The sequence below is a fragment of the Lepidochelys kempii genome, chromosome 3 (assembly GCF_965140285.1).
Source record: "Lepidochelys kempii isolate rLepKem1 chromosome 3, rLepKem1.hap1, whole genome shotgun sequence".
NCBI lineage: Eukaryota > Metazoa > Chordata > Testudines > Cheloniidae > Lepidochelys > Lepidochelys kempii.
In genome coordinates, this window is record NC_136382.1 from 134,601,077 (window position 1) to 134,626,087 (window position 25,011).

Consider the following 25,011-nt stretch of genomic DNA (forward strand, 5'->3'; position numbering starts at 1 on the left):
ATTAATAACCTTCACTGTTAAAATGTATTAGACTAGAGAGAGGCTGATTCTATAGCCTGGTGGTTAGGGTAAGGTATTCAGTTAGGATGTGGGGAGTCAGGTTCAAGTCCCTGCTCCAATGAATATTTAATTATTTATACAAAGTGGAACAGCTCCAACAGGAGAAGTTGAGAAAGACTGAACCCAGGATAGCCTATAATCTGGTGGCTAAGGCACTCACCTGGCATACGAGAAAACTTGGATCAAGTCCATGCTCCAAATCAGATGGAGAATGGATTTGAACTCAGACCTTCTACATCCCACGTGAGTGCCCTAACCACAAGTGGGGTCATAGGTGATGGAGCTGGTTGTGCTGCAACACCCCCTTGCTTGAAGTGGTTTCCAGGGTTTACAGTTTGGTTCAATGGCTCTCAGCACCCCCACTGTACAAATTGTTCCAGCACCCCTGAATGGGGTTACCTAGTCCAGAGGTATTAGAAAGTGGTTCAGGAGGAGATGCAGTGTCCTCACCGAAGGACACCACAGATGATGACAGGGCCCATGCTAAAAGAGGAGGCCCCAGAGCATTGTTCCCACTGTTGTATCCTTTAAATTCTCTTCCCGACTCCCTTCCATTACAAGTTTTTGTGAGAGCTGTGAATTACTTGACAAAAGCTAGATCATAGAATCATAGAATATCAGGGTTGGAAGGGACCTCAGGAGGTCATCTAGTCCAACCCCCTGCTCAAAGCAGGACCAATCCCCAACTAAATCATCCCAGCCAGGGCTTTGTCAAGCCTGACCTTAAAAATATCTAAGGAAGGAGATTCCACCACCTCCCTAGGTAACGCATTCCAGTGTTTCACCACCCTCCTAGTGAAAACGTTTTTCCTAATATCCAACCTAAACCTCCCCCACTGCAACTTGAGACCATTACTCCTTGTTCTGTCATCAGCTACCACTGAGAACAGTCTAGATCCATCCTCTTTGGAACCCCCTTTCAGAGAGTTGAAAGCAGCTATCAAATCCCCCCTCATTCTTCTCTTCCGCAGACTAAACAATCCCAGTTCCCTCAGCCTCTCCTCATAAGTCATGTGTTCCAGTTCCCTAATCATTTTTGTTGCCCTTCGCTGGACTCTCTCCAATTTATCCACATCCTTCTTGTAGTGTGGGGCCCAAAACTGGACACAGGACTCCAGATGAGGCCTCACCAATGTTGAATAGATCATGTCCCTCGATCTGCTGGCAGTGCCCCTTCATACATCCAAAAATGCCATTGGCCTTCTTGGCAACAAGGGCACACTGTTGACTCATATCCAGCTTCTCGTCCACTGTAACCCCTAGTTCCTTTTCTGCAGAATTGCTGCTGAGCCATTCAGTCCCTAGTCTGTAGCAGTGCATGGGGTTCTTCCGTCCTAAGTGCAGGACTCTGCACTTGTTCTTCTTGAACATCATCAGATTTCTTTTGGCCCAATCCTCTAATTTGTCTAGGTCCCTCTGTATCCTATCCCTACCCTCCCGCGTATCTACCTCTCCTCCCAGTTTAGTGTCATCTGCAGACTTGCTGAGGGCACAATCCACACCATCCTCCAGATCATTTATGAAGATATTGAACAAAACCGGCCCGAGGACCGACCCTTGGGGCACTCCACTTGATACCGGCTGCCAACTAGATATGGAGCCATTGATCACTACCCGTTGAGCCCGACAATCTAGCCAACTTTCTGTCCACCTTATAGTGCATTCATCCAGCCCATACTTCTTTAACGTGCTGGCAAGAATACTGTGGGAGACCATGTCAAAAGCTTTGCTAAAGTCAAGGAACAACACGTCCGCCGCTTTCCCCTCATCCACAGAGCCAGTTATCTCATCATAGAAGGCAATTAGATTAGTCAGGCATGACTTGCCCTTGGTGAATCCATGCTGACTGTTCCTGGTCACTTTCCTCTCCTCTAAGTGCTTCAGAATTGATTCCTTGAGGACCTGCTCCATGATTTTTCCAGGGACTGAGGTGAGGCTGACTGGCCTGTAGTTTCCAGTATCCTCCTTCTTCCCTTTTTTAAAGATGGGCACTACATTAGCCTTTTTCCAGTCGTCCAGGACTTCCCCCGATCGCCATGAGTTTTCAAAGATAATGGCCAGTGGCTCTGCAATCACATCCGCCAACTCCTTAACACTCTCGGATGCAGTGCATCCGGCCCCATGGACTTGTGCTCGTCCAGCTTTTCTAAATAGTCCCGAACCACTTCTTTCTCCACAGGGGGCTGGTCTCCTCCTCCCCATGCTGTGCTGCCCAGTGCAATAGTCTGGGAGCTGACCTTGTTCGTGAAGACAGAGGCAAAAAAAGCATTGAGTACATTAGCTTTTTCCACATCCTCTGTCACTAGGTTGCCTCCATCATTCAGTAAGGGGCCCACACTTTCCTTGACTTTCTTCTTGTTGCTAACATACCTGAAGAAACCCTTCTTGTTACTCTTAACATCTCTGGCTAGCTGCAACTCCAGGTGTGATTTGGCCTTCCTGATTTCACTCCTGCATCCCCAAGCAATATTTTTATACTCTTCCCTGGTCATTTGTCCTATCTTCCACTTCTTGTAAGCTTCTTTTTTGTGTTCAAGGTCAGCAAGGATTTCACTGTTAAGCCAAGCTGGTCGCCTGCCATATTTACTATTCTTTCTACACTGATGGTTTGTCCCTGTAACCTCAATAAAGATTCTTTAAAATACAGCCAGCTCTCCTGGACTCCTTTCCCCCTCATGTTATTCTCCCAGGGGATCCTGCCCATCAGTTCCCTGAGGGAGTCAAAGTCTGCTTTTCTGAAGTCCTGAGGGAGTCAAAGTCTGCTTTTCTGAAGTCCGTATTCTGCTGCTCTCCTTTCTTCCCTGTGTCAGGATCCTGAACTCAACCATCTCATGGTCACTGCCTCCCAGGTTCCCATCCACTTTAGCTTCCCCTACTAATTCTTCCTCGTTTGTGAGCAGCAGGTCAAGAGCTCTGCCCCTAGTTGGTTCCTCCAGCACTTGCACCAGGAAATTGTCCCCTACCCTTTCCAAAAACTTCTTGGATTGTCTGTGCACTGCTGTATTGCTCTCCCAGCAGATATCAGGGTGATTGAAGTCTCCTATGAGAACCAGGTCCTGCGATCTAGTAACTTCCGTGAGTTGCTGGAAGAAAGCCTCGTCCACTTCATCCCCCTGGTCCGGTGGTCTATAGCAGACTCCCACCACGACTTAACCCTTGTTGCTCACACTTCTAAACTTAATCCACAGACACTCAGGTTTTTCTGCAGTTTCATACTTGAGCTCTGAGTAGTCATACTGCTCCTTTACATACAGTGCAACTCCCCCACCTTTTCTGCCCTGCCTGTCCTTCCTGAACAGTTTATATCCATCCATGACAGTACTCCAGTCATGTGAGTTATCCCACCAAGTCTCTGTTATTCCAATCACATCATAATTCCTTGACTGTGCCAGGACTTCCTGTTCTCCCTGCTTGTTTCCCAGGCTTCTTGCATTTGTGTATAGACACTTGAGATAACTCGCTGATCGTCCCTCTTTCTCAGTATGAGGCAGGAGCCCTGCCCTCTCACGCGCTCCTGCTTTCCCCCGGTATCCCACTTCCCCACTTACCTCAGGGCTTTGGTCTCCTTCCCATGGTGAACCTAGTTTAAAGCCCTCCTCAATAGGTTAGCCAGCCTGCTCGCGAAGATGCTCTTCTCTCTCTTCGTTAGGTGGAGCCCGTCTGTGCCTAGCACTCCTCCTTCTTGGAACACCATCCCATGGTCAAAGAATCCAAAGCCTTCTCTCCGACACCACCTGCATAGCCATTTGTTGACTTCCACGATTCGACGGTCTCTACCCAGGCCTTTTCCTTCCACCGGGAGGATGGATGAGAAGACCACTTGCACCTCAAACTCCTTTATCCTTCTTCCCAGAGCCACGTGGTCTGCAGTGATCCGCTCAAGGTCATACTTGGCAGTACCATTGTGCCCACGTGGAGAAGCAGGAAGGGGTAGCGATCCAAGGGCTTGATGAGTAAATCATGTAAAATGTCACATTAACAAACCTTACATTTTAAACCTTTTTATACTTAAACATTATAGAAAAGAAACAGGAAATGAAAAATCATAAGGGCTTCATAAGAATGGATGGATGGGTTTCTCCCCCCAAAATATTCTTAAATCCTTGAGTTAAATGCACCACTCAAAGGCAAACATTTGAACTACTTATTCTGCTTTTGAAACCCTCCTGTACTGTATCTCCCTATATAATTCTAGAACATCTTGCAATTTCCTCATAGAAGGTTATATCTGCCCTACACACAAACCAGTTTAAAGTTAGGCACCTTTTTGCATATTAAGGCACATTTTATTATGTATATGCCTAAATGTGGATTGAGGTGCTTTAGGGAGCCAAATTTGAATTTTTTTTTACTAAAACTTTATTGCACTTCTTTACATTTAACAAGTTGCTTGGTTGTTTTCTTTATAAGATTTTGCAATGTTTCTCCATAACGTAGATTAATCATTTAATGGATGTTTTAAAAAACATATTAAGACAGCCATATTATTTTACTGAAAAACTAGCTGACGTACAGGTTGCTGACGTACAAGTTGCAAACAGCCACTTATAAACTATTTGGTAAGGATTACTGATAGGATGCTCTCCACCTGCACAGTAACACTACAGGACCTATAAAAACCCCCATTGAGAACTCCTTATCAAAGCACAATGGGAGTATCAATGATAATTCAATTCGGACAATATTGATTCACTTCAAATTATATCCAGGTTGAGGGACCCTCACAATGAATAGGATACTATTCTTCAGCTGACCTTTTGAAGATGAGTCGGGGTAAGCAGAAACACCTCCATTGTCTTAACTGCTTTGGGCCTAATTCTTTCCTTAAATTATAGTCCATGCTATCTCATTGAAGACAATGATGCACAAAGTGTAAGAGGGCAGAATTTGGCCCATTCATTTTAATGGCAGCATCGTGTGTTTTGAATGAGACTGCAGTAAAATGAAATAGAAAAATCTGATAGACCATTGTAGCACTCCACTCTCCTAATTTCTGTGAGAGTGTTCACTAGCTCTGTTTAAATACAATACAATACAATTTAAATACAATACAAATATGATAATTAGATTTACATTAAGTCTCCATTAAGTCAACTGTTGTCAAGTCCTGTGATAACACATGTAATGATTTATGATCCTCATGGATCTTAAGTACATCATCTTTGCTTCCTACCTGTTGCTTTCTAAACTGCTTTAAAAGATTACACTTTTAATCTGATGAGCTACCCTCAATCATACCTGTATTATTAATTTATTAAAACCTGAGAAACTAAAGGACTACAGCCTAAAGCTCCCTAGCTGCAGGAAAGGTAAACGTAGAGCCTTTGTAAGACATTGTTTAACTCTGCATTTATCCAGGAGTAAATTAAAGTACCTCTTAAAAATTCACTTTAGGCTTGTCTACACAGGGACACTCAGGAAAATTAATCCAAATTAACTAAAGGTGCGAATTTAAAGTAGATTAGCTAAATTGTATTAAACCCCTGTGTGGACACTCTCCTTCAGAATTAGTGTCCCTAATTTGGTTTAGTATAATTCACTGTTAACAGTTTGTTAATGTGCGTCAGCAGGGTCTACAGGGACAGTTAGACCATGGCAGGATAGTGTCAGGTAAATTCAGCCTCCAGCTTGTCGCGAACTAAATGTTTGTGTAGACAAACCCTGAGAATAATGCGTAAATGTAGGTTTATATGGAACTGGGCCAGAATCCTGGAGCTAACAATGTGCAGGGCCGGGGGTGGGTTAGGAAGAGGGACCTGATTCTGATCTTATTTACTCTGGTATAACTCCATTGACTTCATTGGAGTTACTTTGATTTACATTTGTGTAGGATTAAAATTGGGTACAGAATCATTAATTACCAGAAGTGATCAGTGCCTCAATTTTATATTACACCCAAAAGAAAGTGGATTACTATAGATTTACACCAATGTAACCAAGGTCAAACTCTAGCCCAGCATCTCCCGTAACCCCAACAATTTACTGGAGCCCATTAATTCAATATTGACTGAGGAGCAGGACCACCACTCTAGTGAATCACCAACACCACTTCCTACGCCTGGGTTCCCCTTAGAAATCTCCCATCCAGAAACAGGCAATCACCTGACCATGATCAAATTAGGAGAGCTGATGAGGACATAGTCTGAGATGGTACAGCTTGGGAGCTTTTTGCTATTGATTTTTAATGTTCTATATTCATGAATCATTCTTAGCCAAATAGCATTAAAATGCTGCAGTGTGGTTGGCTATTGACATTCCACTAATTTATATTCCTGCTTATGTATGAGCGTTACCACCAGAGAACACAGCATTAACAAAGCCATAAATAAGACAGAAAAACATCAGGACATGATGAATTTAAGCATATTTAGCAAATGTCATCCAGCGAAGCATAATATATTTTTGCTTTTAAAAAAACTTCCATTTATAAATTCTACCACTTCTCGTTCAGTACATTAGCCTTAAATTAATGCACTTTTACTCCACATTCCTACAAATATAATTGCTTTACAATTCAATTAGCAAATTGAAACAAATTCCATTTAAAATAAAAATACTTTGGGCCAGATTCTGATCTCAGTTAGCTTAGACTGGTGTAAATCTGGAGTAACTCCAAATGAAGTCAGTAGAATTACAGGGAGTTTATACCAATCTAACGGGGATCTGTCTGACCTAATGGTCAGCATGCAAATCAGTTAACTGGGATAACATTTGAATACTGCTGCCTTACAAAAACTCAGATCTCTGCTGCAGAAGCATTGTTGGTATTCTTTGCAAGTGGTTTATCATAATCCTGGATAGCTAATTCTGAGTTGGAGGTGTCCTTCCAGGTGAGTCATTTTTGGCCACTGTAATCTTGGGTACTGGTCCCACAACTCAGATTGCTTTAATTGAAACTATACTTTACTTCTACCGTATTTGACTCAAAGGAGACAAGGCAAGAGTTTCAATATCACACATAAATAGGGCCCTACAAAATTTCACAGCTATGAAAAACACATAATGGACCATGAAATCTGATCTCCCACATGAAATCTGGCTATTGTAGGAGAAGGGGGCTCCTACTGTGCACCGGGCTCCAGCTGCTAGTCCCACCTGGGCTGGGGAGGAACAAGACTTCCTCTGCTCTGAAGAGAAAGTCATGTACCTCCCCAGCCTGGCCAGGACTAGCAGTTGGAGCCCAGCATACGGTAAGATCCCCCAGTTGGGGCACCCCCACCAGCATGGGAGAGATCAGCTCCACCTCCGGGAACCTCCCACAGTTGCAGAAAGCTCCATGGCTGCTCGCTGGGAGCCCAGCTTTGAAGGCAGGACAGAAGTGAGTGACCAAGAGGAGGTTCCCAGAGGTGGGTTTGACCCAGCCCTGGGAGCAGCCTGTGCAGGGGAAGAGGAAGTCCTGTCCCTCCCCAGCCCTACCGGGACTAGCAGCTGGAGCCTGGTGCATGGCGGGAGCTCCTGGCTGGAGTGCCCTGAGCCCTGCCCCTCCCCAGCTCCAGGCCTAGCGCTGAGGAATCAAAGGGGCCTTGGGCTATCTGCGGAGGGGGGACGGGGAGACCACAGCATCCTCCTGATCATGGGCCTGGATGGTCGCTCACCCGTAAGGCTGGCCCTGCCTCCTCCCAGGACCTCCCCATACTCTGCAACCGTCACTTCTATGCTGCTAGAGGCAGCAGTGCTGGCTTTAGGGCTGGGAGCTGTCTAATGTAACGCCAACAGACCTTAGTCACTGGTGGGTGGGATTGAACCTGGGATCTCTGGAGCTTAGTGCATGAGCTAAAAGCTATATGGCTGCTAGCTCAGGCTGTAGAGCAGACTCATTAATCTCCCTCCAAGTCAGCGGTTCTCAAACTTTTGCACTGGTGACCCCTTTCACATAGCAAGCCTCTGAGTGCGACCCCCCCTAATAAATATATAAAAAAGTGTTTTTAATTTAACACCATTAAAAATTCTGGATGCAAAGGTGGTTTGGGGTGGAGGCTGACAGCTCGTGACCCCCCTCCATGTAATAACCTCGCATCTCCCTGAGGGGTCCCGACCACCAGTTTGAGAACCCTTGCTCTAAGTGGTTTCAGTACCACTAGAGGTGACAGAACACCACACCCAGGAGGTGTGTGGGGTACACTAACACCCTCCCTCTCTCCCTCGAAATACAGAGTCAGACTCCTTATATGGAGGTTGGGTTTAGGCTTAACCCAAGTTAAAGTTGAAATCAATGGATAAGAGTAAGTAAGCAGGATTTGGCCCTATATCTTCTTATTGGCAAAAATGGCTTACATCAGTATAGCTGGCTCTGTGAAATTCAGGGCAAGGATGTGAAGCTATAATCATTTAAATTGTATGTTTCCTTTTGGAATTACTATTTTTCCCAATCAGATAATAAATGCTTCCTCTAAAGGAAAATGTGCTTTTCTCTTTAAAGGTGGCTGTTTTTCTCTATCTGATACACCAGTCTGGAACTAGTGTCATTCACTGTCACCTTGTGAGGGATAGGAAGAGGCACCAGACTCACTGTGACAGATATTATAAGAACGGCCCTACTAATTCAGACCAAAGGTCCATCTAGCCCAGTATCCTGTCTTCTGACAGTGGCCAATGCAAGGTGCCCCAGAGGGAATGAACAGAACAGGTAATCATCAAGTGATCCACCCCCTGTTGCCCGTTCCCAGCTTCTGGGCACCATTCCTGCCCATTCTGGCTAATAAGAGAAGAGCAGCAAGCACTCTTGGCCCTGCCCTGTCTCCCACCAATTCTTTGCCTTATTTTGAGGGAGTCAGAATGATGCTCCTGCTCCTTTGACAGAAAAAGATACAGTTATATTTACTTAACATGAATCAGAAGGTGGGTAAACCAAGACAAAGGGGAATGAATGTGCCTCTTGGAGAGCAACTTCAGCCCATGGCTGGTGGATCTATTTGTCTCTCCTGCCCAGAGGACTCTGATCCTTGATGGTGGCACTCTCCGGCACCGCTTGCACCTGCACCTTCCACCTTCAGCAGTTCTGACTGTCGTTCTTTTTTGGATGCCCAGAAGAAGCGGGAAATCCCCCTGCATCTTTCTTCTCAGTTCAAAATGTACCCATCTCTCCATTTTTCTGACTAACCTGGCTTTATTAATAGCCAATATTTTCTTAGAGGCAAGAGTACAAGTGGCCCCCCAACTCTTTTCCCTCCACCTAATGTAAGCAGGCTAGCTATTGAAGCTAAGAAGATGTATTGGTACTCTGCTGCCACAGATCAGGCCTCTTACTCTCAGCTCAGACAGATTCTGTTGTTAAACTTTGTCTGAGAAACTAAGATTATGAAGAACTGCTCCGATGGAAACAGTGATAACCACATTCTCTTTTCTTCTGAAGTGATTGTGAATCCCACCAGTCTGGAGGACACTGGGATAATGGCAGATCCACCCCATGAGATGTTCCAGAGATAGTTTCTGGATAGTCCCAGTTTCCATCTTCAGGTGTTCTGTCAAAGATCCTGCCATAGCTATCCAGAAATATCACCAAATTATTACTTAAGCCCATCACTTTGGTCATTTCCTCCAGGAAATTTCTCATTTTAAAAGAGGACTAATCTATAATAACCTGTCTCTTTTTCTGTGAGTGAAAGCTCTCATTAATAACCTCTCAGTAGCCCGTGACACAAAATTCACCAATCCTATCAAATCAACTGCATTGTACAAACTCCCTGCTATTAAAAAAAATAGTCCTTGGCCTCCAAAGTATTTCTGCACTGTCTTCTTGCTCATGTAAGTCTTCTCTACTCACTGAAGAAAGCACCAGTTCCCTGCATCTCCTAGAGGGGTGATCTGAGGAGGCTCTTAAGGGAGATCCTTTGAGTTTGTATCTACCCAACTTGCTATCTCTATCCCCTCTCTTTAAGTAGCTTAGATAGTCTTTGAATTCTTGGTTCTTAACGTCTGTGTGAAGATTCTCTTGTTCTTCCTTTAGGAATCAATCATTTTATAAAAACAATGAGGAGTCCGGTGGCATCTTAAAGACTAACAGATTTATTTGGGCATAAGCTTTCGTGGGTAAAAAACCCACTTCTTCAGATGCATGGAGTGAAAATTACAGATCCAGGCATAAATATACTGACACATGAAGAGAAGGGAGTTACCTTACAAGTGGAGAACCAGTGTTGACAATGCCAATTCAATCAGGTGGATGTGATCTACTCCCAATAATTGATGAGGAGGTGTCAATACCGAGACAGGGAAAATTGCTTGTGTAGTGAGCCAGCCACTCCCAGTCCCTATTCAAGCCCAGATTAATGGTGTTAAATTTGCAAATGAATTGTAGCTCTGCAGTTTCTCTTAGAAGTTTGTTTTTGAAGATTTTTTGTTGAAGGATGGCTACTTTTACATCTGTTATTGAATGTCCAGGCAGATTGACGTGTTCTCCTGCTGGCTTTTGTATGTTACCATTCCTGATGTCTGATTTGTGTCCATTTATTCTTTTACATAGAGATCATTACTTTCTCAGTTTATACATGGTACAATTTTAGAGTCCTTTGTATTTCAGCCCATAATGTAGTGAGAAGAGTTTTATGGCTATGTTCCTGGTCTGGTGGAAAGCTTTTCACTAAATTCAAGCTGACGGCCCTTCCATATAGTGGAGGTTACTTGTTCTGGGGAACATTAAGTCACGCTGTATCAGAGAATAGCCAAGAATAAGGATTCCATGCTGCCTAGTCCTGAGAAACTCAAGTCCTTTAATGATTCTTATCCCTAGTTTGCTTAATTTTCTGAAGGGTTGTTGAGTGATGCCCCATTAGTTTTGGTTTGCAGCGTGACAGGCTCTGCTTCCTCTCCACATGTTTTAATAGATATTTTACAGTGACTAAAACATGTACTTACTCCTCTGTGTGGATGCTAGGTGCAGGAACTAGGAGTGAGATGGACTATGTCCATGGTCTGAGAAGACAGCACGTGCTATGTATTCACTGGTCCATGGAACAGTTTTCTTCCTAAGACACATGCAGGATGCTTTCCAGCACTGAATGACTTCAGTCAGGGTTTGAGCTTTCAATAGACAAACAGCATTTCACTAATGAGATTTACCTTGAGCCAGCAAAGCCAACTGTTTAAATTTCCAATTCACTACAAAGAATGAGGAGTATTTGTGGCACCTTAGAACTAAGAAATTTATTTGAGCATAAGCTTTCGTGGGCTAAAGCCCACTTCATCAGATGCATGCAGTGGAAAATACAGTAGGAAGAGATATAGGTATAGATAGATAGATAGATAGATACACAGAGAACATGAAGAACTGGGGGTTGCCATACCAACTCCTAACGAGACCAATCCATTAAGGTGGGCTACTATCAGCAGGAGAAAAAAAACTTTTGTAGTGATAATCAGGATGGCCTATTTCAAACAGTTGACAAGAAAGTGTGAGTAACAGTAGGGGGAAAATTAGCATGGAAAAATAGTTCTTAGTTAGTGTAATGACTCATCCACTCCCAGTCTATATTCAAGCCTAATTTAATGGTGTCCAGTTTGCAGATTAATTCTAATTCTGTTGTTTCTCATTGGAGTCTGTTTTTGACATAGGAGGCGCTGTCGTCATCATGAATAGGTCGGAATATGAATGAGAGGGTGCTAGGCAGCTCTCCAACACCACATTCTGCAGGCCATTACCCTCTGATCCCACTGAGGGTTACCAAAAGAAACTACACCATCTGCTCAAGAAACTCCCTGAAAAAGCACAAGAACAAATCTGCACAGACAAACCCCTAGAACTCCTACCGGGGTATTCTATCTGCTACCCAAGATACATAAACCTGAAAATCCTGGACGCCCCATCATCTCAGGCATTGGCACCCTGACAGCAGGATTGTCTGGCTATGTAGACTTTCTCCTCAGGCCCTACACTACCATCACTCCTAGCTATCTTCGAGACACCACTGACTTCCTGAGGAAACTACAATTCATTGGTGATTTTCCAGAAAACACCATCCTGGTCACTATGGATGTAGAAGCCCTCTACACCAACATTCCACACAAAGATGGACTACAAGCCATCAAACAGTATCTCCAATAATGTCACGGCAAACCTGGTGGCTGAACTTTGTGACTTTGTCCTCACCCACAACTATTTCACATTTGGGGACAATGTATATCTTCAAGTCAGCAGCATATGTATATGGGTACCCACATGGCCCCACAGTATGCCAACATTTTTTTGGCTGACTTAGAATAACGCTTCCTCAGCTCTCGTCCCCTAATGCCCTTACTCTACTTGCGCTACACTGATGACATCTTCATCATCTGGACCCATGGAAAAGAAGCCCTTGAGGAATTCCACCATGATTTCAACAATTTCCATCCCACCATCAACCTCAGCCTGGACCAGTCCACACAAGAGATCCACTTCCTGGATACTACAGGGCTAATAAGCGATGGTCACATAAACACCACCCTATAGCAGAAACCTACTGACCACTATACTTACCTACATGCCTCCAGTTTCCATCCAGGACACATCCATTCTCTGCAGCTAAGCCCTAAGATACAACTGCATTTTCTCCAATCCCTCATCCAGAGACAAACACCTACAAGATCTCTATCAAGCATTCTTACAACTACAATACCCACGTTCTAAAGTGAAGAAACAGATTGGGAGAAACAGAAGAGTACCCAGAAGTCACCTGCTACAGGACAGGCCCAACAAAGAACGTAACAGAACGCCACTGGCCATCACCTTCAGCCCCCAACTAAAACCTCTCCAGCACATCATCAAAGATCTACAACCTATCCTGAAGGACGATCCCTCACTCTCACAGATCTTGGGAGACAGGCCAGTCCTCGCTTATAGACAGCCCCCTAACCTGAAGCAAATACTTACCAGCAACCACACACCACACAAAAAAACACTAACCCAGGAACCTATCCTTGCAACAAAGCCCTTTGCCAACACTGTCTACATATCTATTCAAGGGACACCATCACAGGACCTAATCAGATCAGCCACACTATCAGAGGCTCGTTCACCTGCACATCTACCGATGTGATATATGCCATCATGTGCCAGCAATGCCTCTCTGCCATGTACATTGGCCAAACTGGACAGTCTCTACACAAAAGAATAAATGGACACAAATCAGACGTCAAGAATTATAACATTCAAAAACCAGTCGGAGAACACTTCAGCCTCCCTGGTCCCTCAATTACAGACCTAAAAGTGGCAATTCTTCAACAAAAAACCTTCAAAAACAGACTCCAACGAGAAACTGCAGAACTGGAATTAATTTGCAAACTGGACACCATTAAATTAGGCTTGAATAAAGACCGGGCATGGATGAGTCATTACACTAACTAAAAACTATTTCCCCATGCTAATTTCCCCCCTACTGTTACTCCCACCTTCTTGTCAACTGTTTGAAATAGGCCATCCAGATTATCACTAGAAAAGTTTTTTTTTCTCCTGCTGATAATAGCCCACCTTAATGGATTGGTCTCGTTAAGAGTTGGTGTGGCAACCCCCATTTTTTCATATTCTCTGTATACATCTATCTATCTATCTATCTATATATCTTTCTACTGTATTTTCCACTGCATGCATCTGATGAAGTGGGCTTTAGCCCACGAAAGCTTATGCTCAAATAAATTTCTTAGTCTCTAAGGTGCCACAAATACTTCTCGTTCTTTCTGCTGATACAGACTAACACGGCTACCACTCTGAAACATGTCACTACAGTTTTTTCCAGCATCTTTCATGAGCAGGTGCACAGGTAACTAGTTACGCAGACCCTGTTTCTGAATGGCTGCAGTGAGGGAGGGTGAAGTAAGAGAAGTAACTGATTTTTCATGGGTGTTGGAGTGGAAGATTGTCTGATTGTGTTCTCACATACAGAAGAAGAATCAGAAAAACTGTGATGAGCAGGGGGGTAAATATTTTTTGAAAACATAATGGCATGAGGGAGGAAAAGCTTTATAGCTGCCCTTTTTGTATTAGGTGTTTTGCCTTAATTCATCACAGCAAGAAATCTTGATTTTATTAAGAAAGTCAGAACTACCATAGAAAATATCCTTCTCTTGATTTTGAATAATAAAATTCCCAGGAGTGTGATGGGGAAGAAGATTTTTCTTCTCTTTTTTTCCCCCCTAATCCATGTCAGAATGGTTTGAAGGTTGCTGCATTAAAGCTGGCTTAAAAATAAAAGGTGCATCTATGTTAGCAAACTTTGTAGCTGTAATTAACAGCTCTAAGTAGGGATAGAAGGTACAATAAACAATTTCTGAATCTTGTCTACTGCCCATACTATTGCTGGTGGTGGAGCTGCACAAGTAATGAACTACAGGTACTGAATTTGCAAGTGAAGACAAGTCCAAATAGACAAGCCTGGACTCTTTTGTCAACAGAATGCTGAAGTTTTCTGCTTTTGGGAATTACTCAAACAATCTCATCACAAGTGTGTTTTCTCTTAAGGTTCAGGCTGCAGATTTCAGAACCATTGTGGTTTTGGGTCTCTTGTCCTCTTTTAGCCACTTGATTCATTTTTGCGCAGTTCATCACCATTCTCTTGTTATTTCTCAGACATAGACCACATTTTGCCATCCTTACTCACACTGAGTATTACCTTCCTCTGCAAGTAGTCCCAAGTATGTAAGAGTGGTAAGATCTGGCCCTGAAAGTTTTGACATTCTACTTAAAGGTCTCAATAGGACCTGGTCTTGTGCAACTATGCAGGGATTCCTCACAAGCCAAATACCTTACTGGAACTGGGCCTAAGAGAGCTATTTAGTCTTGTTCATTACTTAAAGCTGTGATTGGTAGTAGGGAAGCAATGGTAAGGCATGAAGCCTAGCAACAAGAGTGGAGCTGTGTTTGGTTTTTCAAAATTCTAAGGCCCCCATAGCCAACAATTGATTCACACTCAGAGCTCCTACAAACTTCAGTGGAAGTTGTGTGCATGTAACAATGACAGATTATGAACCTAACAGCAAATCTGGTCCATTTATTAGAATGACGGATGGACATTCCCATGTGTTCCAGAGCCTTCTAATTTCTAATGCACTGTTGGCTGTGTTATCTAGCAGCCAACAATCCAATATACAGGAGGAAAACAAAATTTTGGTTTCTTATTACATTTGTTTACTTTGGATGGTAAAAAGAAGCCATCCTCCTCAGTTACTACAATCTATCTCAGAAGAAGAAACAACCTTACAGGAGATGGCCCTGACTGTCTGTCTACTGGCATTTCGGGCTGGATCCAAAGCCCAATTAAGTGAAAGGAAAGATCTGCATTGACTTCAGTGGGCTTTGGATCACCCTGATATTTGAGCGCCATATGCTCAGCAAGCTTATTGACTCAGGTCCACAATAGCTTTCTTATCAGCTTGCTATTTCAAAGTCTCCTTGGTTGATATTTCCCCATGTTCTCTTCCTGAAACATTGTCTGCAATGTTTTCCGTTTGCTTTATGTATTTCTCTTTAAATCAAACTTTCCTGAAGTCATCTGTGGTTTCTCGTGGTCTCTTAATTTCAAAATCACATTCCCCCATTTTGGGGTTGGATGTTTGCTTGCTTGTTTTGCCAGTGTGAAGAGAACCTTACAACTTTTGTATCTATTTTCCCCATAGCTTTTAACTCCTTCCATTAGGTCAGTATGAAGTCTCCACCCTTGCGAGGAGAACAAGCCCAGTTTCTTCAGTCAAATTACATCTGTTAAACCCTAGAGACCTTGTCAGCTGAATGGTCTTATAACAACAAAATAGTAATAGCTTTTCTAAGGTCTATTGCTAGTGTTAGGGAAAAAGGGTTCCCCTCCCATCTAGGGTTAGGAGGGTAGCCTTCCCTGGACTTCTGTATTAGCCAAACAAAACACAGAGTCTTGGCTCTTTGATAAAGTGAGGCACTTTATTGCTAGCAAATACGACAGCTGAAGGGCTCACCAATTCCTTTTCAGAGGAAAATGGTGAAGCCCCGAACAAAGAACAGGGATGAGCTTTTATAGCTTGGTTCAACATACATTGTGATATCTCTTCCAGTTCGAACCGGTTAACCCAGTCTGTTTGAAGTTCTGGGGTAGGTACGAGCATGGAGGCTTATCTGTATAAGGAATTCTCTCCCCAAAAGCAGGGAGTGCAGGTTACACACAGTTCACATTCTTTCTATCCATAAACAAAGTAGAAAGGACAGATAAGCATAGAAAAAAGACAGCAGCGTAGCTTTACATGATTATAGGGAAAAAAACCCAGAAAACGACCCTATCAGTTCCCGCTTTGAGCCTGAAGATAATTATCTTACATGGCTCATTATTCATTGTTTAACATGTTCATATGTTTCTCATCTTGGTTAACACCACCCTTCTTTACATATAGTATCTTTGCTGGGCTCATGGTTTTGGTACATACCCGGTGGAAGAGGGCACAACAACTGGACGCACAGCAGAACAGCAGACCCACCATCATAAGGAATCCCACTCCATACACAAACAAGGTTTTTAGCCATCCAAAGTTAGGCAACCAGCTGGTGAGCCAGCCCCACAAGTCAAAGCCCACACTGGGAGAAATAGAGGCCTGCTTATGAAAGAAGGCTGACACGTTTGCAATTATGTTAGTATCTGTGACTATGCGTCCGCTTTGATTTACATAAAGGCAGCATGTGGCATTGAGAAATGTGCACACCCCTCCCTGTGCACTTAAAAGCTGATCCAGGGCCAACCTGTTTTGCATACTGTAGCGAGCTAGTGAGCTTATTTCCTCTTGCAAAGCTTGGATTGCATCTCGAGTGGCGTTAGTAAATATTTCCATTTCGGCTGACATATTTTTAGCGCGTATTCAAGTTGGCCCACCCCGACCCACGGAAAAAGAATACGGAAGGCGCGCATACCTGTACTGCCTTCCTCGACAATAGGATTATAACTGGTATCTCGACGGGTTCGTCGGGTTGTGTCTCTGATTTCTATTAAGTCTCTACGATGCATCCCTCCTGGCCAGGCAAAGGCCACCGTGCATCTTCCCAACCACTTTGGGGGCAAGGTCTTTCCTGCCCAAGTGCCACATACCCACCATAAGTGATGATCTCCTAATACTATGCTATAGTTGCCTTTATTGCCCCCTGAGTTCTGAGATACTTCCTGCAATCGTCCCACCAGGGATGCAGCATCATCAGGATTGGGTCCTATTCCCCCCCATTTCCATAATGTAAGGCCGGCAAATTGAGTCGCATTTTTTCTGAGAATGTACCCCACATAGCCTCCAGCACGGGCATAGTTGGCTACCTCAGTACCATTGGGATACAGCAAAAGAGTAGTACTTGCATTGTTTCCCAAAATTAGAATTTTCTCACAGTGGGTTTTCGGGTATTTTCCCAGAGTAGTTTTGCCTCGGGTGCGTAGCGACCTTTTTTCTACGCACAAGGGGGCCTTAACGAGCAAGTCTGGGCGATGGTTCGGGATCCAGGTCCTAAAATCTATGGGTCCCCTTCCCCTTTTTCCCTTTTGGCCGTACCACGCCAAACCATTTTGCCAAGAATTGAGGAGCGCTGGAACCGGCAAAATGGGGAACCCTTGCAGTGAATGGGAAGAGAAGTGGGAACACACCCAACAGTCACTAACATTCCATGCGTTGGTTAAATTTTGGGCTAATTGTAGAAACGTATTTTTATCCCAACCCCCCAGGGCAGAGGTCCAGGTTAACGTCCATAGCCATACATACATTATAAACACTACCAGCTACTAACAACTCTAAAAAAATAATATTAATACAATATTTGTAACAGTATACTAATACTCCAGAGTTCTGTAACTGCTTCTGATTCCGCTGATTGACCGGTACCCAGTTCATGTAGAAGCGGCGGTCGTGATGGGAGTCGTTGGGGATGTTGGAGCAGGAACCTTTTTACAGTGGCTGCAGTGCACCCATCTATCGATGCCCTCGACCTTCACTGCAGTTGGAGTAGTCAGAAGGACTTGGGCCGGGGCCGACCACCTTGGTTCCAGGCAATGCTTCCTTCGATGGATTTTAACACAGACAAAGTCTCCTGGAAAAAGAGAGTGCGCACAAGTATCAAGCGGTAAAGGTTGGGCATCTTTTACTCTGGCCCATGCATCACTCAAGGCATCTTGCAACATGCGACAATAACCCGCCAACTTATCTTGCCCAGCCATTAATGAAGTTTTTGCTGGGGCAAACCCGTCTACACTGGTTAGAGGAATCAGCAAGGGTCGGCCAAATAGAATTTCGAACGGTGTCAACGAATGCTTCCTATGGGGTGTATTACGAAGATTGGTTAACACTATGGGTAACACTTCAGGCCACTTTAATCCAGTCTGCTCGCATAGCTTTGCCAATTGGGTTTTTATCAGCCCATTCACCCTTTCTACTTTTCCTGAACTTTGTGGATGATAGGGGGTATGCAAGGCTTGTTTTATGCCGAGGGCCTTTGCTAAGTGTTAAATAATTTGGGAAGTGAAATGGGGGCCTTGGTCACTTTCCAAACGAGTCATTATCCCGAAGCGGGGCACTATCTCCTTGAGGAGACACTTCGCTACGGATACTGCATCTGCCCTTCGAGTGGGGAAAGCCTCAACCCACCCTGATAAAAGATCAACCAGGACAAGCAAGAGTTTTAGTCCTGTCACTGGTGGTAAGTCCATGAAGTCCATCTGGACCACAGCAAATGGGTACTCAGGCAGTTTGCAATGTCCCATAGCTTGTGGTTTGACTGCTCCTTGGTGATTGTACCGTTGACACAATTCACACTGTGCAGTGACGGTCTTCGCAGCTGCATGGACCCCCGGAGCAAAAAACAACTTCTCCATTTGAGCCACTAATCCCCCCTTTCCCAGGTGCGAGGCCAGGTGGAGTGCCTGGGAAACCTGAGGGAGGAGTTGTCTTGGGAGAACCGGACGACCGTCCGGGCTGACGTAGAGGTTGTCCTCATTTAGGTGGCATCCAATGGATTTCCAACGGCTAACTTCGGCCGGGGGCGTCGTCTGCTGGGCAGAGAGCAAAACGGCTGGCGTCACTGGTTGCAGTAGCAGGGGTGCCAAAAAAGGAAAAGGGTCTGGAGCCCCACAGAGGGCAGCATGACGGGCCGCCGAATCGGCTGCAGCATTTCCCTTGGAAACCTCGTCCGAGGCGCGGGAGTGGCCCTTACAGTGTGTAACCGAAACAGCTGCAGGAAGTTGAATAGCCTCTAACAAGGCAGAAATCAAGGCAACATGGGAGATCTGAGAGCCACTGGAGGTAAGGAACCCACGATGCTTCCAAAGTTGTCCAGTAGAGTGGCATACCGAAAAGGCATATTTGGAGTCAGTATAGATGGCCACAGTTTTGTTTTCAGCTAATTGACAGGCCCTAACAAGCGCCACGAGTTCTGCTGCTTGCGCTGACTTTTGTGTAGGTAAAGCATGCGCTTCAAGCTTTGCCATCAGGGTAACAATTGCATAGCCAACTCGTAAGGCCCCAAACTCGTCCCGACAGGCAGAACCATCACAAAATACTTGGAGGTCAGGATTCTGCAATGGAATATCAGAGAGGTCAGGACGAGGCGTGGAGATCAAATCCACCACGTGGAGGCAATTATGAGGTTCCCCATCCTCAGGCAGAGGCAAAAGGGTTGCAGGATTCAGGACTTCGAAGCGGCGTAGGGTAACAGCCTGATTGGCGAGCAAGGCCAATTCGTACCTGGTCAGTCTGGCTGCTGTGAGGTGCTGCGTGGATCCACGATTAAGAAGTGCTGCAACGGCATGAGGCACTTGAACTAGAAGAGGGTGGCCCAAGGTAAGCCCCGAAGCTTTCTCGACCAACACAGCGGCAGCCGCAACAGCGCGGAGACAGGGCGGAAGACCCTGAGCCACTGGGTCAAGAAGGACCGAAAAATAAGCCACCGGTCGCTGGCCAGGCCCAAAGGGCTGAGTTAGCACACCAGACGCCGTGCCAGATTGTTCATGGCAAAATAAGGTGAAAGGCTTTGCGTAATCCGGTCTGCCCAGGGCTGGTGCAGAAGTTAATGCTTGTTTGAGGGCGGTAAGGGCGTTGTTGTGTAGAGTCGTCCATGGTAAGGGTTCGGGAACGGAATCCAGCAGCAAATCGGTGAGGGGGTGCACTAACTCCGCATAAGCCGGAATCCAGGCTCTACAATAGCCACTTGCTCCCAGTAACTGGCGGAGTTGCTTTTTAGTGGTAGGCCTTGGCATACTCAGAACGCTTTCAATCCTGTCCTGAGTAAGTGCAGTAGAAGCATATGAAATACGATGCCCCAAATATTCCACCTCGGGTTGGGCAAACTGTAGCTTGGAGAGTGCCACCTTGTGACCTTTTTCGGCCAATGCAAAAAGAAGGATTCGAGTGTCCTGTACACAGGCAGCCTTGGCTGTAGAGCACAATAACAGATCATCAACGTATTGAATCAAAGTAGAACCCATAGTCAACGAAATAGAGTCCAGATCTCGCTTTAAATACTGGCTGAAGATGGTAGGGCTCTCCCTGTAGCCCTGAGGGAGGCGGGTCCATACGTATTGACATCCGTCAAAGGTAAAGGCAAATAGGAACTGTGAGTCTGGGTGCACAGGGATGCTGAAAAATGCTGAAGACAGATCAATCACAGTAAAATAAGTAGCCCCTGGGGGAATAGCAGTTAAAATGGTTGCTGGATTGGGAACAACCGGAGCTCTCGGGATCATAATAGCATTAATCAGTCGGAGGTCATGCACGAAACGGTAAACCGGTTTGCCATCGGGGCCAGGCTTGGGTTTCTTAACAGGAAGAATAGGTGTATTGCAAGGGCTGGTAGCCTCCTTAATGATTCCTTGAGTTAAAAGCTGTTGTAGGACTGGCCGAATGCCCTCTATGGCCTCTTTAGGCAATGGATATTGCATTTTTCGGGGCAGAGGGATATCTGTACGGTAATTGATATACACCGGTTCTGCTGACTTTAAAAGTCCAGTTTCAGTGGACGCCGAGGCCCACAATGCTTCAGGAATATCAGATAACTCAGCAGGGACAAAGGGGGCGGTGGGTGTAGTGGCTAACAATGCCATTACCGTAGCTTCAGGGACCGAAGTAGGGACTGAGAGATATAGCCCCTCCGGGCTGCAAGTTATAGTTGCTCGTAGTTTACATAACAGATCTCTACCTAATAAATTTGCAGGACAGGAAGTTGCAATTAAAAAGCTATGATCCTCTGATAACGGGCCAAGCTGGACCGTTTGCTCCGCAGTTAGAGGAAGGGCGCACACGGTGCCACCAACGCCTATAGCTTTTACGGTTGCAGAAGTGGTAGGAAGGGTGGGGTCCTGTAGAGTACTTCTATCTGCCCCGGTGTCAATTAACATTGAATAAGTTTTTCCTCCCACCACAACTGGAAGCTCCGGGTGGTTTGCATCCAACTGCACTGTCCAAGAAGCGGAGGGGGTTCCTGGCGAGGGGGACGAAGCATTGTGGGCAGCTAGCTTTCAATCAGTACTTCCTTTTTCTCCCCCCTTTTCCTGTACCCTCTGGTAGGCTTGCATAAGAGGGTCAGCTGGCTGGAGGGGGTAATTTGGGCACTGGGCAGCCCAGTGTCCTTTTTGTCGGCACCGCCGGCACTCATCTGGCCCTGCCCTCCCGGGCCGTGGCTGGAAGTTCTGACCTTGTGGTCCCCATCCCTGGGTAGAGCTGCCTCCTCTTCCGCCTCGTCCCCGAAAGCCTCCCCTCCTGCGGCTTGCATCCCGTCCCCGAGAGCCGTCTTGGAAACCTTGCAACTGCAGATTAAGGAGCTTTTCGGACCTCCTAGTGTCTAATTCCTTCCTATTCCTCCAGGCATGGGCTGCTAACCCCACCACCTCCTCCAGCGTTTTGTTTTCATAAGCTGGTTGACTACACACATACTTCCGAGCGAATGGTAATAAATTTTTTACATACTGGCCGATCACTTGTGTTTTCGCTACAGGGGAGGTTGGATCTAAGCCGCCGTGGTTTTTCAAAATCTTACAAAGGCGGTGGAAGAATTCCCCTGGGTGCTCATCGTGCTTTTGAACACATGCATCTACCTTTCCCCAATCATACACAAGCTTAGACATATCCTCTAATGCTTCTAAGATTCGCCTTCTCATTTTATCCCACTCTTGAACGGTCTCTGGAACATCCCAATCCATTTCAGGTTTCTCTTGCGGATAAGCCGCCCTGCCTTGCACCGTCTCTCTAGCTTTCTTATACACCGTTTCCTTCTCACCCTCGCTTAGCACTTGATTTAAAATCATTTCCACATCGTCATAATTACAATTATACATTGTGAAAATACCCTTTAACTTTTTAATAAATTCTTCCGGACACTGTCGAAATGAGGGAAAAGTAGATGACCAATTCATTAGATCCGTGCTGGTAAAAGGGACATATACCATCTGTGTCCCACCCCTACCGCTCGGCAGTTGTCGCATAGGCATTTGGACTGCACTAGCTATTGCAGCTCCAAAAACTTTTGCCTTAAGGGTGCCTAGAGAACCATGAGACCGGGTCTTTGCAGGGGTTGCATCACTGGGGTGTCGCGGATCAGGACGTGTCAACCCCCTGGTAGAGGTGCCAGCCTCCGGATCGCCCCCCCGCTCTGCGTTAATTGTGGGGGTATCGGTAGCTAGTGGGAGAGTGGGACCGCTCCTTTCCCCGGTTGGGGGCGTGGGTGCATCAGGGTCAGGCTGCGGTACCCCACCCCATAGCCAGCTACATTCTTCCAATGGTATAGGATCCCCCGCTTCTTTCAATGGGAGTTGGGGATAAATAGACCTTGACGTTTTTAGCTTCTGGTCAGCATGACTAGATTCTGGATTGTATGGTGGGGGCCGCATGGCTTTAAGTTTTTCTACCTCAGCACGTAAACTAGTAGTTACACTGGCATTTTTGCGCCGTTCGGCCTCCCTTATCCATACATCAGAATATTTAAGTTGCCGCGGTTGTAAATCATACAATACTTTTCGTAATTGAACAATGTTATGTAACTCAAATGTTCCTTCCCCCGGCCAGCGATTTCCTGGTTCCGGGTCGTCTTGCGTCATTCCCACCCAGGGACCTTGACACAAAAATATAAACTTATACAAAGCTTTCTTGCCATCCGATTGTAAGGCCTTGATATCCCTATCATAATGTTTTAACATATAGCCCAGAGGCGTAGAAGGATCAACAGTTCTACTGGACCCCCCCCCATCTTTTCCCAAAGACGGGACCCCCCGGCTGTTGTCTAGACAATCACAAAGGAAAAATTCAGAACTCACCAAGTTCCCACCGGCCGGTGTTCACCAATAGGTCCGGACCCTAGTGCCTTCGGGATGCCTTATTTCGCCGAAGCGGCGGGTGGAAGCGAGACGGGAAGCCTTCAGGGTTAAAGCAACCCAGGTGCCGGCAAGAAGGATTCAGAGTCCCGACCGTCCACCTGTCCGGAGAAGAGGCGATCCCGGACGAGCCCCCAAATTGTTAGGGAAAAAGGGTTCCCCTCCCATCTAGGGTTAGGAGGGTAGCCTTCCCTGGACTTCTGTATTAGCCAAACAAAACACAGAGTCTTGGCTCTTTGATAAAGTGAGGCACTTTATTGCTAGCAAATACGACAGCTGAAGGGCTCACCAATTCCTTTTCAGAGGAAAATGGTGAAGCCCCGAACAAAGAACAGGGATGAGCTTTTATAGCTTGGTTCAACATACATTGTGATATCTCTTCCAGTTCGAACCGGTTAACCCAGTCTGTTTGAAGTTCTGGGGTAGGTACGAGCATGGAGGCTTATCTGTATAAGGAATTCTCTCCCCAAAAGCAGGGAGTGCAGGTTACACACAGTTCACATTCTTTCTATCCATAAACAAAGTAGAAAGGACAGATAAGCATAGAAAAAAGACAGCAGCGTAGCTTTACATGATTATAGGGAAAAAAACCCAGAAAACGACCCTATCACTAGTTCAATGCACATAGTACATTTACAGGCAAGATCCTCAGGTGATGTAAGTCTATGTAGCTCCATTGGCTACAACAGAATTACACTGCTTTACATCTGCTGAGGATCTGCCTCATATGGCATCAAAAATGCTTTACTTAGCTAAAATACCACTTTCTCTAACAGTCTACTCTACATATTTGTAGTACAAACCAGTATCTTGTTTTCTTCACTGAGAATTTAGGTTGTATTTTACGGACTGGATCTGCAATTCTTTCACTAGCCCAATTGCTTATGCATTTTGATAGCATTATCCATGATAACAGTGCATAGCTATTACAAAACTGCGGTCTGGTAACATCTGAGTTACATATAAGCTCCTCTTCTATTATGGATCTCTGACTGTGATGTGAAAAATCTTCGGGTACCAAAAGCATTCCTATTAAATGTAAGGGCATGGCAGTATGTGAACTGAGCTAAAAACAAACAGTGAATGATTTTTTTAAAATTTTAGGATAATAGCTCAGTGCACTTAGTGTTACAGATCTTTTAGCCATAACTTCAGTGTTTACTCCTATTTTTTCACCACTGTATACCCATCCCTCTTCTTTCAACAGCTGTCAGTGGTGTCTGGCTTGAATGAAGAGGGGCTTAGTGGTCAGTTGGGCAGCTTTACTGTAGGACACATTGGAAATGCTAAATAATACTTAAATACTTTTTAGTAGATTCATTTTTATACGTTTGACAACATATTTAATTTCTTCCTGCCCTAAGTTGTTGCAAAAAGGTTACTGCGCAATGTTATTTACTGCAGTATTGTCAATCCCCAAAACCATGAAACAAGCCCCTCAAAAATCAGATTGGCCTAAAAATCATGAGATTTTTTTTAAAAATTCTGTTTTTTATAGGACTTCTGCTTTTTGAGGCTGTAGAGTTGAGGTTTTCAAGATTTTAGTCATAAGTATGAGGGCTAAAAATGTATATTATTAATGAAAGCTGAGATTCACACAATCACATGTCTCTAGTGTGACGGGTTGGACCCCCCTTCTGGGATGCCACCTGATGTACTGGGATTTCACTGAGCCTCCCCTGCTCAATCAGTCTGGGAT

General features: G+C 45.0%; 1 protein-coding gene across 7 annotated transcripts in view; it reads left to right on the plus strand.

The window, feature by feature from the left end:
- The window catches only part of SLC35F3 (solute carrier family 35 member F3), a 292,694-nt gene that overhangs the window by 190,969 nt on the left and 76,714 nt on the right, over window positions 1–25,011 (plus strand). The window lies entirely within an intron of this gene.